The following is an 11,997-nucleotide window of genomic DNA, read 5'->3' on the forward strand; positions in this document are numbered from 1 at the left end:
AGGCTCATTGCCTGTTCTGGATGGGGTTGCACGCCCTCTGAAAGATCGACTTCGTAGTTTGGGGGTACTCTTAGACCCATCTCTGTCGCTGGAGGCTCAAGTGGCCATGGTGGCTTGGAGTGCCTTTTACCAGCTTCAGCTGGTTCGCCAACTACGGCCTCTCCTGGACATGGATAGCTTGGCTACAGTGGTACAGGCATTGGTAACCTCAAGATTGGATTACTGCAATGTGCTCTATGTGGGACTGTCCTTAAAGCTGCTCCAGAAGCTGGAGCTAGTGCAGAATGCTGCAGCTCAGCTGTTGTCTAGAGTTGCACTTTTCCAGCATGTAACTCCTCTGGCGACGAAACTGCACTGGCTGCCAATTCGCTACCAGGCCAGGTTTAAGGTTCTTCTACTTGTGTACAAAGCCCTAAACAACTTGGGAGCAGGATACCTGAGAAAGCACCTTCTCCCCTACAAATCTGCCTGATCACTGAGGTCATCTGAGGGCTTGCTCCTGGTGGTTCCACATAGACCTATCATCCAATTGGAGTCCACCAGGGGAAGAGCCTTCAGTGTGGTGTCCTCCTCCTATGGAATTCCCTGCCTCTGGAGGTCTGGCAGGTGCCAATTTCGTATTCTTTTCGGCGCCTCCTGAAAATGGCATTGGTTTTTTATCTTGTACACTGCCCTGAAATTTGGAATGGGGAGTGGTATATAAATATTGTGAATACACCATTTCTGTACTGAGAATGATTCCAACAAGGCAGTTCAGGGCACCATAGGATCACACAGCCCAAACTTTGGCATCTTCAGCAACAACCCCTCCATTACTACCACCACACATACACCCTGTTGTTTCCTTTTTAACCCCACGCCACTTCCCACAGTTCCAATTTAACAGTATTGTACCAAACAACAGCATAGGAAGCTCACATGTGGACATGTCCTTAGCGTTGTGGAAATGTTGAAGTTTTCTATATGAGGTGTTAATGAAGGCTTTCTTACTATATAGGTTAGTTAAAATTTCACATTGTCATAACTGTTAGGCTGTTGCTACTCAAGTAGCATTCATCGGCTAGAGGCAAATGGTATCTCTCATTGGGAGTTGAGAACTTGCAGGTTATCATTTTGATTAGCTCCTATAGGCAACTGGTGGTTCCCATAATTGCCTCCACAAGTCTAAAATGAATATACTTTTTTTTTCCTGACAAGAAAAACGGTGGAATATATGCCTACTGGAAGCTTTAGGTTCCTATAATGCCATGGAGATCAAATTAAAAAGGAGAGAGAGAGAGAGGAGAAGAAGAAGAAAAAGCCTGTTGCTATAGTATTCTATTAATTAAACATTAAGAAAATGTATGGCATTGACAGGTTTGGTGGTTGGCTGCTAGCTGTTGGGTAGAGAAAAAATATTTTATATGCATTCCATATAATTCAGTGACAATTAGGAGGTTGGGTCTTTAAAATATTAGTGTAAATTACTCAGAGTAGTTTGTCCAATGACCTAAGTAATATTTTCTCCTAGTCATTATTTGAAGCTACTTATGCCATGTTTGATGTTAGGAAAGAGCAGGTAAATGAATTTCTACAATTCTACTGAAATGTGTAGAGGCCTATGATGGAGGAAAGTTTCAGAAAGAAATGTGTATGAATATTTTAGATGAGATCCAACTGCTTCTTGCATTGACCAAAGCTTTTTGAACTTAGGAGATTCAAACTTAGTTTCAAAGGGACTTGGCTCCTTAACAAATGTGCATTGTTCATATGAAGTCCTAGGTAGGTCTTTCCAAAAGTAAATCTCATTGACTTTGGTAGGGCTTACTTCCATGTAAGTGGACATAGGAATGGAGCATTTAGCCACTTCTGAAAACCACTGACATATTTCACATATTAGAAACACTGGCACATATAAGCCAAAGAGGATAATTTGGATATTACTGAAAGACGAATCAAATGTCCAAATTCTGTGACAGGCAGAACTTCTAAGAAATCAGTGAGATGAACTTTCCCAAAAAGTGCTTTAATTTTGATTTCTCATCCACACTGTTTTAGACTAGTCCACGTCCCTTTTGTAATCACCACGTGTTAATGAGGCTGTGTCATTTCAATGGCCACATCTGCCATAAAAAATTTAGATTGGAAGTTTTGCTGAAATAATATGATTCCACGATGAATTTTAGTAAGTTTTCCTGCTCATATTCTATCCACCTTTTAATATGAAAATGAGATTGGTGTTTAATGACATGCTCTTTAAGATAAAATTGTGTGTGTGCTTTCCACCCATTTGCAGCATAAATATTTGAAGTCCTTATAAAATGGGACAACTTTTTTTTTTTTTATTCTTCATGAATCAAGCCCCTATATTTGAAACAAATTGTTGCGGCAACAAGGAATGACAGCCTGACAGCCTAGAAGGTTATTAATGGCAGTGGCAGCCTGCAAATCAAAAATCATGCCAGTGCATCTGTATGAATGGCAATTTGTGCTCCATTGAATAACCACACGGCCCTTACTACCTTCCCGCCCTCCACTGCCCCAATATTGGAGCAATTGTTGAGAGGAGGAATCATAAATATAAATTGTTTCCCCAATGGGGAAAATGGCCTGTATGCAATTGGTGAGTTGGGAGAACAACAAAATGCAAACATTTGCTAAATCTCCCTAAGCTTATTGACTGTTGTATACATAGCTGTATTCTAAGACTGTACTAACAAAAGGAAAGAAAAAAATATCTGTTGCATTTGTTGTTTACTCTACATGAAGCACAGGGGCAGACAATTTGTTGTTTACTTTTGTTTGTAATCCACTGTACGCAAAGGGCAGGGAACAGCAGCCCAGTTTGAGTGAAATATGAACGAGCTTGTTTGAGTCTTGGGCTCATGCTCTCCCCTCTCCTCCTCTACAGTGGCCATGAAGAGGAGATTGGAAACATGTGCTTCCTGTTTAACACCAACCACAGTTTATCATTACATCAGAAAAGGACAAACTATGGCTAGTTTAAACTATGGTTTATTAAAAACAAGCCAGGATCAAGCTGTGGCTTACGACCTTGATCTGTTTCAACATCTCACAGTTTAAACTAACCTAAGTTCCCAGTTCTGATATAACAAGTTGTTCTGGTTACTTTAAACCAGGAAGTGGATGTTTTAATTACCACTTGTTTTTATAATGTTAAACTATGGTTTAGTGTTACCTCCAAACTGGGTTAGTATTAGAAAAATATAGAAAGAGAAGATTATAGGCACTCAGGGTCCAGTTCATTTATTTTAGAGTGGATAAACAAAGCTGCAGCATTATAATCACCATTTTCCAAGATTTTCAAATTCCTAATTAATCTAGCAGAGGAACACTTTATCAACATACTGTATTGTCTGTTATACATCACAACTACTCCCAACAAAATATATTGGCCATACAGTATTTCTAAATCACTGAAAAGTAGAGTGGGGTGAGAAATTTGTTTCAGACAACAATGTATCCAATTTGTACCTCCGGGAACTAAATGTGAGCTTGAACACGATCTGAGGTCCAAACTCTGTACATTTCCAAGCTTGTGATATGATTCACAACAAAAAATGTGTTTGAAAAAATTAGTACATTTGAAAAATGCACACAATTGATGTGTACATTTGGGGAAACCTGCACAAAAATATGCACAATTTTTCATGTGGAAAAAAAGCAAAGTTCGTAAGGCAATACAGACAAAAGTCAGAACAAGCTTCAAAGTGGAAATCGGAAAAAGACTGACAAGCTCAAAGTTTACTTAGTCGCACATTGCTATTGAAAAGTGGTTAAATAAGTGAATCCAGGAGTATAATGGAAAGTGAAACTCAACAGACTATAGGGCTCACAAGGAAGGAATAGTTTAGTACACTTTTTAAAACCAAATGTTCAGCACATGATAGTTTATATAATATTAAATAAACAGCGTGCACCCTACAACCTCAAGTGCCATAGCTCCTCCTAATTCATAATTAAATAGCTAGCAAGGGAAAATATTTTTCAGATAATATGATATATAGGAATAATAGGACTTGGTAAGCCCTTGGGGAATTGCAATGAAAGGTGCCTTACCTAATTTGTATATTTTATCCATACATGTTGAACATCATAGGCATAAATTTCACATGAACACAGTGGGTTCTTTTGGATTCTAGGGTAAGCTTTTCACATGAGGAGGCATAGCTTCTAGAAAGGCTTATTCCACTACACCTGTCTTTTGATAAATTAAGCACTGGCAGGAACCTACTTCTTTTTAAAAATTTCAGCTGTTGCCGCATGGTTGTAAGCCGATAAACTATTAAGGAAGGATTTTGCTTTTAAGTATGATTGATCAATCCATATTCAGTATACCAGTCTGCGTGAGTAATTCCAGGAGGCAACAAGCACATAATTAACCACTTGACAATAAAACTTAATTGCTTCTGATTTGTTAACATGGTAGCTACTCCTAAATCATGGGTCACTTCTCAGTTAAAAGAAGAAGCGTGTTGGTGAAAGTTTCAATTGTCCCCTTTATGGGATGTTTAAAAAGCCTGGCTAGTGATATGGAAACATGGGGGACAGGGGTCAATCATAGGTTAACAGAATGATTTCCATTGGATGGCTCTTATGGCAGTAATGTCTATTAGGTAAAACCACATGGGTCAGACAAATGAAAAAATATATATCCTAAAAGACATTACCACAGTGATGTAAAATCCATTAATGTGTGAACTGGTCCCCAAACATGTTCAGCATCCAACTTCCCCTCTTGATTGAATTCAAGAGGGGAAGTTGAAGCTGAAGAAGAAGGGCTGACAGTATATCTGCAACCATCCTGGTAACAAGAGGTTGTTAGAAGGTGGCCTCTGTCCCTGTGATGAAGTCCACTTTCAGTTTTTCTATTGGGATGAATTCCCTCAGCCTTAATCCATCAAGGGATTAACCTGCAAAGTGGCATGGAAAGCAGGTTTATTTATGGCATCCTACACTCACCATGCTGTCATGGGTTTATGAAGATACTTCATGAAGATAGCAATGTGATTTCATCCAACATCACACCCTTTTGGAACTACCATTATTTTATCTTGAATATTTATGAGTCAGATCCAACCACTTACCCTGCAGCTAGCTTCCAGTGGAGGCCTTTCCACTATCCATCCACTGTGAACAAGTTTGGTAGCAGTAAAATTGTACCCCAAGCAAAATAAAAGCAATTGCAAAAAAAGAAAAGAAAAGAAAAGAAAAAAGCCACAAATATCCATCTAAATTCCAAAGTTCATTCTCATTTGTCATCTTTTATAGATTAATACAATAAAAAGGCAGAAGATCCCCTCAAGGGAGGGGGAAACATAATTTCACACTGTTGTTTTTTTAAAAAATGCCCTGGTATATTTTATTCCTTTTTTCAATCAGGAGTGTTTGATATATTTCAGTCAGTTTTGTCATTTTGATACTGACACATTAAAAAAAAGCTGATGTCTTTTTTGGTCCCCTAGGGTGGGAAAAAAATAACACGAAAAATTCTAATCTACGTAAGGAAAGCTTTTTTATGTCAAGACAAAATATAAACAAAGCAGCAAAATGGAGTATCAAGAAAAATAATGTTTTTGCCCATCTGTTATAGTATTTTTTTTAAAAAAACAACACAGCTATGATATTGTAATGTGAAGATGAAAACACCAACAATGGGAGAGATAAAAAGACATATGCTAGCAAGAAAGAATAAAATAGTTTGCAATCAGTTATATACTAAACTAGCATTGAGAAATGTATTCAAAAACAGTGGGCAAGATCCAGTCCTGCCATTTTGCTGATGAAAGCGCTTCTGTCACTGGAATTGGGAGTGGACAATTTCCCCTCCTAAAAGCAGTCCCCCATGTGACCTCCAAAAGCCTGCTCTGGAAAGATGAAAGATCTTTCAGAGCAAGTTTTTAGTTAGCACAGAGAGGGAGGGAGAAAGAAATCCCTGTTGCATTAGCAAAAGTCCACCGGTGCAACACTGGACTTAAGTGAGTGTATGGTAATGCTTATGTGTACTCAAATGTAATTAGTAGTTTTACAGCAGTATTCTTTTTACAGAACAATATAGGGTGCTCTCATAGACCATACTTTACAGATCTTATGCAAATGTCCCAAGGGTTGACACAGGTTTGTAAAGTGCCCCTAAATCACATCTGCCTACCTATTTTATCACTAGGTTTATTATTTCCATTTGTGCACCAAATTTGTACCTAATCCTATAGCGTGCCATCCAGTAGTGTCAATTTCCCCTGGCAAAATTTATTATTCATTATAAAACATGGATACCCCTCCTTACAATTTCAAAGCACAGCACATGCCTTGATATGAGAATGTACCCCTCTGAACCTTAAAACATAAAAACAGCAGCAGAAGATAAAATTGCAACAGCAGTCAAAATAGCTTAAAATATATTTTTTAAAAAACCAACAAACCCAGAAACAGCTTAAAATAGCAGGTTAAAATTAATATATTAGATACGTTACTAAAAAGGTCTTCATCAGCTTCTCTAAGTTAATTAATGAGGATAATGAGGAAGTGAAATGGAGTTCTAGAGCCTAGGTCCAGCCTGAAAATGCTTTTCCTCTAGTCACAACTAAATGTATTTGTGGGGTTGCTGGGGCATATAAAAGGGCCTCTGAAGAATCTCTCTATAGGCAGTCAGTTGCTTTTGTTTTGCTAATGGGTTCTGAATTTTGAAATTCTGTATAGGGGGAATAGTATTTGAACACTATTTCATGAACTGTTAAAAGGTATAGATTTGAGGTATCCAAATACACGTTTTTAAAAAGATATTAAGAAGACCGCTGTGTAGGTAGTAGGGAACAGACACATTTTAAGTTGAAGTTGCCAGATAGAGGACACAGTGTAGCCCTCTTTGGGCTTTCGGGAACTGCGCTGAATGAGCAGGTGAGAAGAAGGAGTGCTGTAGCCTTGCCTCCACTCCTCACGCGTTTCTGTTGCCCTGTATGGGTGTAGGGTGACAGTCTGAAAAAGGGCATCTCCATGGATACAGGGAGCGTTCTTCTTCAGACTACCATCCTTTACGTGTACAGGGCAACAGATAGGACAATGGAGGGGTCAGGGCTGCAGAGCTCCTCTTCTTAAACCTTCATTCCACATGGAAAAATAAATGGCTGAAGAAGGTTTACACTTGAGTGGTTAAAAGAGGGTTTATGTTGTAGTGCTTACGTTGTAGCAGCTGTACTTGTTGGACTGGGCACGTTCAAATCCCTAGTCAGCCATGAAGCTGCCTGGGTGACTTGTACCAGTCACTCTCTCTTAGCAGAGGGTTGTTGTGAGTATAAAATGGTGGGAGAGAACCATATAAGCTCCTTGGAGGAAAAGTGAGCTATAAATGTAACAGTGAACCAAAAATATCTTTACGTCTACCACTGGCTATTCCACTGGCTACAGCAGTCTATTCCCCCAAAGCCCTGCCCTTCATTATTTCCAGCAGTATCGCCTCTGCACTATGGGTGAAGAAGATGACCCTGACTCTATCCAGCATAGAGAGCATCTTCTTCCCAGAATCTTCTCATTGGGAGATTACAGCAGTTTTCTTTTTCCTAGTCTCAGTTAAGCTAGTTTCCATGATTTGTCTTTTGAAACTAGGATGCATCAGCAAAAAAGAAGATATACATGTCCAAAGAGAGGGCAGCGATTTGCAGAAAATGTCTGCATGCTATTTCGTAGGTATAGATGTGCATTTAGAAAGAATTACTAAAATTTACATCGAAACATGAGACATCTCACTGGGGCTGGGGGACTGACCAGGTCACCTGTGCATCAGCCTGCTGTTTAGGTACTGCTGATAGGTAACATAAAGGCCTCTGCTTTCCCTTCTTATGATTTGTTGTTGTTGTTGTTGTTGTTGTTGTTGTTGTTGTTGTTGTTATTATTATCATTATTATTATTATTAACAATCCAACCTTACTGAACAACCCTTCATATAGAGGACTGTATTCTAAATAGACTGTATTCTAAATAGTGATGCTCTCTGACCATGAGGGTAGTGATAACATCTAGACTACAAAGATTCCTTCCATGATTTGAAAGTATTTACATCTTTAGAACAGCAAAATGTCCTTATCATGTTTTCGTGGCATATTGTTGCTTTTCTAGTATTAATGGATGAAACCAAACATGAAGAAACCAAGCCTTGCAATTCCTTGTCTTCCATAACTAGTGTGGCATCAATTATTTTTCGGAGACTGACAAAATGGCTAATGAAACAGAATCTAGCTGAGGTCTGATCTATTGCAGGACAACATAGAGAAGAGTGCAATGGAGCCTTCAAAGAGCCAACAACTTCTAAGGAAAGTCAAACACTGTAAGCATTATTCATAGTCCAGAAGGACATAAAATTGACTCTGGCAGCTCAGTAAAATAACTGCAGATTAGGTAATGCCAATTCCCATACCCTGGGGGAGATATAAAATACAGACTTAGAACAGATACTTCCTGTGCTTTGATCTTGCCAAATTACCTTAACAAAGTTTTTGTCAATGTCTTCAGATATCTTTCTTGGAAGAGATTGGGGCAAATGATACATCAAGACAGGGAATGGGTATTGCCGTGTTTGTGAAAATTGGCACTTCATAGCAGAGGAGTTGATTAACCCAACCTAAGGAGGAGAAATCCTAGTTATTGGTTATGTTCTCACATTAAGGCATTTGCACAAGCAAATTTTATGATATGAGACAATGGAAGTGATTTAAAATTTAGGCTTTATAATCCTGCAACAGCCATGTTGGTGATCCAGAACCTTGTAAAGGCATATTCTCTGTATGTGGCAAAATTATCCCTTTACATTATTAATGCTTTTTCATAAAGCATGGATGCTAGAGCAAGGTCCCATCTTCCTATGGTAGTTCTAACATTTACAGCAAGCTGTACACAGTCAATGGGCAGTGTCCAACTGTGTCATTCCGTTTGAGCAAATCATGTTGCACTAGTGGAAACTAGATTCTGAACTACACGCAAGAGGAGAATCCAATTAAAATTACATTTGTGCAAGCGTGGTTGAGCAAGCATTTGTGTATTATGTTTGTCCAACCAGTTGTGCAACGGTTTGCACCATGGGTTCCACGACCCCATTGTGCAACCAGTTGTGTGACTGCTTGCATAACTGGTTGCACAAGCATAATGGGCAGCAGGATACTGCCCATTGTCAGATAATTTTCACATGTCATCTCTTTCCTCTATCTGCCTGGCTTTATCCATCTTACAATATAGAGACAGTCCAAATGAGCAGCAATTCTGAAAAGAGCATGTGCAAGATCACAGAAACTCTAATGGTCTTTATTGGACTTCTTCTGTGAATTATTGTGACTATTTTTGAGAGTTAGTTCATGGCAATTACAGACCCAGCTCACCAGCATGCCTGTCATACAATATTTTATACCTAAACCTACCCACACAGAACAGATGAATGTCTATTGCCCAGGCAATCAACAGAATTAATAGAACATTTCAAGCACTTCTAAGTCTTCATTCAGAAGATGGGGCAAAATACAAGCCTTAATGTCATTAAACGTAAGGCGGTTGAGTTCCACAAAAGTATATCTTCATTTCATCTTACAGAAGAGCCTCAAGGCATTTGAAATGCACCAAAAATGTATCATTTCCCTCAGCAATAAATATATATCCATCTATTGATCTTCCATTTCAGCTTAGACTTTGGTTCGGTGCAACCCTTTCCATCGAGGTGGGGGTGGGGGGAGTTACAAAGCAGAGATCTGAAGGGAGGGGGAGGAGACAGGGGATGAGCCTGAACAACAGCTAGCAGCCTTAAATTTTAATACAGATTGACTCAACTAACAAAAGCTTGACACTGTTTGAAACCTGTCCAGTGAATGGTTTTGTGAAATTGCCCTGATTTAGGAAATCTAGCACAACATTGCTATTTTAGACATGATCTTTGTCCCCCAGCTAAAGCCACCAAATTGCTGTACAAATAAATAATCAAGGAAACATACATCTCCATGGTAATAACTGCAGTGACACCCAGTATGTATGTATTGGCTATTTCAGTGCAAGACAGTGTAGTAAGAGGAATGTATACTGGCAGTGTTTGTGTTAATTTTGGCTGCATCTAGTTTAATTTCCTATGCATTTTTATGAGATGGCATTTTGTTCCTTTTTCATTAAGTGATCATTTTTTCCAATATTTATTTGACAGCCCTGAATTTTGAAAAATTCCCTTTGTATACATCTATGGATACTAGGGGTGTGCAGAGCGTGTCTGCTCCTCCCCGAAATTTGGGGTGGAGCAGATTCCACACCTCGATTTTCAGGGCAGCTCTGTCTCCCAGCACCGTCAGATTATCCAGCAGAAAACCACTCTGTTTTCTGAGAACCACTCTTATTATCATCAATGGGAATTAACAAAAAATGCTTACATCTCTGTATTTTTTAAAGATAAATAGGTGAAACTTGGAACTCTGGTAGTTCTTATGTAGGGCTTTAGCCATGCCAAGTTGGATGCAGATCCCTTCATCCTTTGATTGTTAAGTGTGATTGTCATCCTTTGATTGACAAAGAAAGTTGGCTCTGGCTGTTTTAGGAGAGGGAGACATGTTTTTTCTAGTTCACCCCTGCCCAAAATTAGGCGCACCCTTTTCTTTGCTGCTGCTGGTCCTTCTGAAGTGCAGGAGAAGAAGTCAGGTGTGGGTGGACTTGAGGTTCCACCTGCACCTTCTCCTTAAAATGCAAGTTTAGCACCTGGGATCACTTTTTTTTGCTAGTAAGCTGCACCCCCCTGCAAGCCAATGGTCAGCCTCCCGCCCTCCACACCCAAAGGTAGGCCACTGGCCCCACTGGACCAGTGGGGCAAGGGCAGAGGGGGCTTCAAAATGTCCCCAGATAGGAAGGTGCTAGGGAAAGCTAATGGAACTTTCCCGTTTCTGGGATGTTCAGTCAGCCTCAGCCGCATTGTGAAAGAGCAGTACTTTTACTTATCACAAAAATCAATTGCATACAGTGCTATGGTTACCAGTTCTCCTGCGGTTCGGACCCTGACATTTAGGGGGGAAAGCAAGGACAAAGCACATGGTGTTGTTTTTAAAGAATTATCAAGCCACTTCTAAATCGCCTACAGAGGACGGTTATTATTACCCATAAATTTCCAAACTCTACTATATACCTGTGCTAGAAAGAGACATGAACATTTCCCAAGCAAACTAAAAAGTACATTCTGATTGGCAGGTGGCTGTCCTATGTTCAGGCCACATGGAAAACATCTGAAAGTGTCCATCTGGCCTACCTTGTGGAGACAGGATATTGCCTTTGGTTCCTTCGTTCGGGCAGGGCTAGAGACAGATGGCTCCCCTTTCTATATGTTCCATGTATGGAAGCCAGCAGGACTGGCAAGTGAACCTTACTTCCATACTGGTGATGGGATAATGTCCTCCACTATGCCTGAGGCAATAGGCTGGTTTATTGGGGCCAGGATACATTATGTGGCATATACAGCTCTGTCTTCCAACAGAGGGGAACAGCTAGGGAGTCTAGGAGAAACAGCTGGGAGGCTGCCACTGCTGTCCCCCAGCATTTGCCACCTGATGCAGTGACTTCACTCTGCATAATGGTAAGGCCGGCCCTGCACTTGGGCCATCCATGCAGGGATGATCTTGTCCAAATATGGCCTACATACATAAAACACAGGCCCCAATTACACAAATGATTCCTGGATTTTTATCTGTAAATCAACTGGGCAATTGAAGCTTACACCTGTATGAAGGCCATAGAACCCACCCTTCTCCCATGGATAACTAAAGATGGTGGAGGTGGGGATAGCATAATGGCTGTACATGATGCCCCCAATTAGCCACAACTGTATCCTGTTATACATGATGGCCCCAATTCCAGGTATTATTCAAAGCGGCCCAATATCTTGACAAAATTTGCTTAGATACTGCCTAAATGAGCCAAAATGCATACAAAATGCTGTTAACAAGATAACAAAGGAGATGAATACAAGCCTTACATATCTGGTCTAGTGGGTAA

This window comes from Elgaria multicarinata, chromosome 7 (assembly GCF_023053635.1).
Source record: "Elgaria multicarinata webbii isolate HBS135686 ecotype San Diego chromosome 7, rElgMul1.1.pri, whole genome shotgun sequence".
NCBI classification, from domain to species: Eukaryota; Metazoa; Chordata; class Lepidosauria; order Squamata; family Anguidae; genus Elgaria; species Elgaria multicarinata.